We start from the raw sequence: 6,702 nt of genomic DNA on the forward strand, positions 1-6,702 counted from the left end.
TTTGACCTTGTTGTCATAGTTCAGAACCTCCAGCAGGTCGCAGAACCAACTTTTCAAACCGTCTCTATCTCTATCTTGGAGGACGGTGCTTGCAAGAGGGGAGCTCGAGAGCCTCCCTGGGGCCAGACTCAGCCAGCTGAGGCACCCACGTGTCCCTTCGGGTTTCCAGTCAGTCCAGGTTGACTCCGGTTTTGAACTTGCATGTCCTGTTGTATTTAATACCTCAAGGTTAGCGTGGTTCTGGGGAATGCTGAGCAGGAGAACCAGAGTGTGCTGTTGACACATCAGCAGGATTTGGTTCTGGGAAGCTGACGCTCCTCCCTCTCCCCCACTGCCCCCTTCCTCTGTGTCGTCCGCTTGTGTTATACACACCGATGGCAATAACTTCTTCCAGCTCCTCGAGGAAGTGGGAGAGGCCTGCAGCCTGCTCTGCTGGGTGTTTCCCTCTCCTGCTCCCCCTTTCCTTCTGTCGTGGCTGCGGAGAGCCTTTCCTCCTGACTCTCATTCCCTCACAGCAGCATTTCTCATCCTGTGCCTCCCTTATGGATGGGGTCTTGCCTTTTCAAGTCCCATGTTTCTGTGTCCCCCTCTCATCTGCTCCCCTGTGTCATCTGTCCGTGTGATGGGACCGTGCTTGTAAACTGCATAACAGATCTACTTTGTGTATATGTGTGTTTTTCGGGGTGGTTTATTATTTTTGCTGGTTGCTAGACCCCTTTGTATGATCATTTGGAGTCTGAGCAGGCCAGAGGCTGACAGATAAAGTCAGGACCCTGTGGGGGGCCCCAGCTGCTCTTGGACAAGTGGCTGAGCTCCTGTCTGGCCTCCTCCTTTTTTTTTCTTTTTTTTTCTTTTTAAAGTATCTTGTGTGTATTTCTAACTGATCGTATTGGAAAAAAAAAACCCTAGTATTTCAGTAAAAATGCCTGTTGTAAGATGAACCTCCTGTAACTATCTGTTCTTTTTTGAGGCTCAGGGAGAAACTAGCATTTTTTTTTTTTTTCCAAACTACTTTTTGTCACTGTGACAGTTGTAAATAAAGTTTGAAAATGCTTTCCACTCTGGTCTGGTTTCCTTCTTCTTGCTCCATTGGAATGGAGAGAACACAAAGGGAAACTAAGGTGTGGCTCTTGTAAGAGGCTGGGTTGCGGAGATGCCCATGTGAGGTTCCTAACATACCTTACCTGCTGGCCCTTCTGGGGTGAGCTAATCCATTTTTTTTTTTAATCACTTGGCTGAACGAAAGCAGCCTTTTCTTCTATGTCAGGGGTTATCAGCTGTGGGTACACATCGGAATCACCAAGAGAGCTTTAAAAAAATACGCAAATAATTTGGGTCCAACACCCCATGAATTAGATTTCAAAAAGTGGGGGGGAATTCAAAGCATTAGCATTTTTTGGAATCATTTTAACACGCAGCCATGATTTTAAACTATCTTTCTAAGAGAAGAGAAATACCCAAGATAGATTCTAAGTTCAATCACAAAGACGAGAGGTGAATGGAAGGGAGTATATACAGCAAAAGAGAGCTCCAGCACCCATTTCCTGAGTGTCTGCCTCTTATCGGGCATTGTTAAGAGATTGGGGTAAACCAAATAGCAGTGGTCCTAACCCTCAATACACTGTTTTAGTGTAAAATTAAATTACAAATATGGCGAGTCAAAGGTAGGAGAAAGGAAAAATAGTGTGCTCTGAGAGAACGTGTTGGGGTGGGTCAGGAAGAGCACCTGAAGAAGTGATAAGGAGCAGGAGAAGAGGGGTGAGGTATATGGAGAGAGTGCTTCTGGCAGAGAGACGGCTCGGAGTGAGTTTGACCAATGCGTGTGGGGAAGAAGAAATAATGCAGGAGGGCTGCTTAGGCCTCGGCGAAGAGTTGGATTTTATTATAAGTGCAAGGCCTAGAGTGATATTTACATCTTCGTACAATCCAGCTCTGTGGAGATGGGGTTATAGGGGGTGAGGTGGAAGGCCTGGAGACCCAGAAGGGGGTTTCAAGGTCAGAGTGAGAGGTGTTGCTTTGTGGAAGGGTTTTAGAACATTTTCCTAACCTGAGGCTGGATGTTTTTGCCTTCACTCAGCCCACATTTGGGCTTGTCACCATCGTGAACATAGAAAGCCAAGCGATCTGTGCTGAGGGTATCCTCAGTATTAATAGAATATCCATACATTTCAACACTAGCCTAAGTAAAACCACTAGATCTATTATGGATCCGCTGCCCTGAGGATAGCTTGCAGGCCTTGACCATCCTCATTATGGATTTGCCCCTCTATTTTTTTTTCAACAGCCTGAGAATGGAATATATTAGAACACAGTGTCCTTGAATATAGCCCTTCAGCAAATTGTCTTTGTTAACAGATGACATCATCTATGTAGAAAACCCTATGACATCTTCCAAAAAAGCTACTAGAACTGATGTGTGAGTTTGGTATGGTTGCAGGATCCAAGATTGTTATACAAAAACCGACTGTATTTCTATGTTGTAACAATAAACAACTGGAAATTAAAAATTTAAATACGTACAATAGCATCAAAAATAGAAACTGTTTAGGTATAAATCTGACAAAAGACATGCAAAATCTCTTCAATGAAAACTACAAAACGTTGCTGAGAGAAATTAAATAAGACCTACATTAACACATTAACAGAGGTATACCATGTTCATGAAACTGAAGACACAGTTCTCCAATTGGTCTATAGATTCAACACAATCAAAATCCCAGAAAGCATTTTTGTAGAAATTGACAATCTGATTCTGTAATTCATATGGAAATGCAAAGAACCTAAAATAGTCAACTTTCAAAAAGAAGAAAGAACTCAATTTCAAACTTTATTACAAAGCTATAGTAATCAAAATAGTGTAGTATTGAGATAGACAAATAGACCCATGAAACAGAACAGAAAGTCTAAAAATAAATCCACACATATAAGATCAATTGATTTTTGATGAAGGTGCAAAGGAACTCAGTGGCGAAAGGATATGTTTTCAACAAATGGTGCTGGAACAATTGTGTCTCCATATGCAAATAGCCCCTGGGGATGGAAACATGAGTCTTCACTCTGTCTCTCATTGTTTCCAGGTGATTTTCCAAATAAAATAATTATTTATTTAGAAAAAAATGTTCTTTTTCCTTATTAGCCAATTGCTTCACTACTGTTCCAATCCCCAGGTCACCTCCTCTCTCCTTAAAGGAAGAGCATTGAATGGCAACTGGTGAACTTTACTGTGTTGTTTAGGTTGATTACATTCAAGTCCTGCTCTGCCACTCTTTATGTGATTTGGGGCCACTTTCTTAACGTTCAATATCCTCAGTGTTCCCTTTGAAATAGAGATAAAGTTAGTATCTCCTGCACAGGGAGATTGGGCACTTAGGAGATGATCCGCAAGTCAGGGTTTTTTCTCTTTCCCTTGAAGACCTGGTGTCTATGAAACTAGCTCTTGCCCTCTCTTTCCTGCTTTTTACTCTGGGTCCTTTGTGCACACCACACTCAAGGGGACCTTTAAGGTAAAGACACCTCCCTGTCTGCAAACACAACTCCCTTAGTCTGTCCATTTTGTTCATCTCTGTGAGCGATTGGAGGGTAGAAAGTAGGACAAGGAGGGAATTTTAATGCTTTCTGCCCACCAAAATATTGGAGAGGGAAAGAGAAAATATCTCCCATCAAGGCGGGCCTGATGCCTGGCTTCTTTTTTAAAGGAGTGATCCTTGGGCAGAGACCTGTTTGAAGTGATGGCTGAGCTTTGTGTAGACTGGGAGATTTCAGGCAAGGGTGGCACTCATTGTAAAAGCTCTGCAGTAGAAATTGACTTGACCTTTTTGAGCAATATCAGTGAAGTTGGCATGGCTGGAGTATAGGGTAAGAGGAGCAGCTGGTCAGATACCACAGAGAATCATGACTGCCCATTGTGAGATACCCTCTGGGGAGGAAGCAAGCTCATCAGGCATCCCAGGCCCTGGAAGTCTGCTGGTCAGTCTATCCAAAGTTGTCTGACTCATGAAAAATGAAAGTCAGTATTGATGGACCCAAGGCACTATCATATCCTGAAGGGGCTCTGGGTCATCGAAGGAGTATTAAATCAGGGAGAGTTCGGTTTATACATCTGTCCTCGAATTACTGAAGGGCAGTTGTGGCTAAGAGAATGGGCTCTGAGATCAGACTCCTAGATCTGTAGCTCAGTCCTTCCCCTTACTAGCTGTGTGCAAGTTACTTAGGAAAGTTACTTTTCTTCTTCGTGTCTCACTTTCCTCATCTGTAAAATGGGCACCTACCTCATAGAGTTGTGGTGAGCTTTCGATGCATTATTACAAGTAACATGCTTAGGACTATACCAGGCACAGAGTAAGTGCTCAAGAAATGTTAGCCATTGTGATAGGCAAAATAATAATGCTCCACTCCCAAAGATGCCCAGGAAGCTGTGAATGTATTCTGTTATATGGCAAGTGGGAATTAAGGTCATAAGTGGAATTAACGCTGCTAATCAGCTGATTTTGGCTTAGGGAGGAGCCTGGATTACCCGGGTGAGCCAATCTAATCACGAGCATCCTTATAATGAAAAGGAGAGGGAGAAGAGTGAGTGTCAGAGTCAGAAAGATTGGAAGATGAAATGCTGCTGGCTTTGAAGATGGAGGAAGGGGCTACCTGCCAAGAAATGCAGGCACCTCTAGAAGTTGGAAAAGGCAAGGAAACGATTCTCTCTAAAGCCCTCAGGAGGGACAGAGCCCTGCAAACACCTTGATTTTAGCCCTGTGACACCCATTTTGGACTTCTGATTTTGAGAACAGTGACATAACAAATTTGTATGGTTTTAAGACAATAAATTTATGGTAATTTGTTATGGACACCATAAAAAATGAATGTAGCCATTGTCATCATAACTATGATGATGATGATGATCTAGACCTTTCCTGAGTGGTTTCAGAGAGCAGGGTGACAATGGACGGGAGGGGTTCCAGGCAGTCAGAGGCCACTTTCCAGCAGTTGGGACCCACACCTTCCTAAGGCTCACCATCTTCTCTGGGTCTCACTAGACATAGGTATCTGTCAGATGGAGGGAACATTCATTACTGCACTGGGACAAGATAAATTTGAGACTGTAAAGCCTCTATTCTAGAATTTTGAAAATGAGTAATTAATGTGGATAGACCATTCAACAGGATGGTCTATGAATCGGAATATTCCTCGGAATCCTCCCTTCTCTCCATTTACTTAGATAGAAAGTCCTACTTTGAAATGCAATTTGTTTGCAATACTTTTGTTGCCATTTCCAATTTTTAAAAAACTTGGAATTACTCTTTTTGAATATTAGCTACCATTTACAGAGCACTGGGCGTAGGTTGACCTTCGTTTTTTTCTAGTTCATAACAGTTTTGCAAAGTGTGAATTTTCATGTACAGAATTTTGTTTTTTGTTCAAATTACAGTTAGCAATGATGGAAATCATATAAGATGGTGAAACTTGGGGACTTCATCTTTCATATCTCATCACAGCAGCAAAATCAATTATTTGCACTTTGTTTCTTCTCAGTCATTGTCTCTCTTACCAGAGTGTACTCAATGAATATAACTTTTTTCCATTAAGTAGGTATTTTAAATGTTATTTTACAGATGAGGAAGCTGAATGAGGTCAGAGGGCTTCAAAATATACCAAAATTGGAACCAGAAAGAGCTGGGTTAGAATCGATGGTGTGCTGGTAAATGTGTAAGAACTGGCTCTCTCAAGGAGCAAAAAAAAAAAAGTCTTGATTTGTAGCCAGTTTCCATGATATAAATGCTCCCACCATGGCTGATTTCGTGGGCAAGCTATTCAGCCAGTCCGAGCTTTAACTTCCTTTTCTGTGTAGCTCCACAACCATGGCAGTACTCAGTTCAGAGGCCTCTGTAAACTCTGTCAACCCTTTCTTCATTCAGAGAAGAGAAATCCTCCAGAAAGTAGTGTCTGGTGCAGTATTTTTCAAACTAAATTGTGAATACTTATTGGGTTGTGAAATTGATTTGTTTGTGGGTTGCAACTAGAATTTTTAAAAGAAAGAAAGAAAACAAATAGAAAAAACTAGATAGAATAGGACAGGAAAAAGTCAGAGTGTGGCAGACATGAGAAGATTAGGTGTTATTCCTTGAAATCTTTTGTTTCATTCCTACATATGTATGGATGTGTGCACTTGGTCATGAAAAAAGAGATTTTTCTTGCTATAGATTGCCGTCCAAATAATTTGAGAGCCACTGACTTAGTGAATCTAGCTCACTAGAAAGCAATGTTTTTACCTTAAAGAGCTGTGGGGTGGGGGAGAGGTCACTGGAAAAAGTAGCTTTATATCCTTCTTTGCAGAGGAAACGGGGCTGGGACACCCAAGGCCAGAGCATGGGTGGCCAGTGTGTGTGTGCGGTGGTTGGGGGTGGGGGGCAAACTAGAGAAGGCAGCGATGCCCTTGATCTCCCCCATGGCTATGGTTAGTCTCCAGGAGGCCCTGGGTCTCTGATTGCCTCATGAGCTCTGGAGGAGGGAGGGAACTTTGCCTGAGGAGGGTGGAGGAAGCTGCACAGGAAATCCTGGCTGCAAGCACACTGCTGCTGGAACCCACCACAGCAGCTACCAGACAACCAACAATAGTGCCATTAGATAAAAATAACCCATGGGGTCTGCAGCTCTGCCATGCAGGGGCAGGAGCATGATGTCTAAGGGGCTAAAATGCCACCAGAATACAGA

Source organism: Rousettus aegyptiacus, unplaced genomic scaffold (assembly GCF_014176215.1).
Source record: "Rousettus aegyptiacus isolate mRouAeg1 unplaced genomic scaffold, mRouAeg1.p scaffold_m13_p_7, whole genome shotgun sequence".
Taxonomy (NCBI): domain Eukaryota; kingdom Metazoa; phylum Chordata; class Mammalia; order Chiroptera; family Pteropodidae; genus Rousettus; species Rousettus aegyptiacus.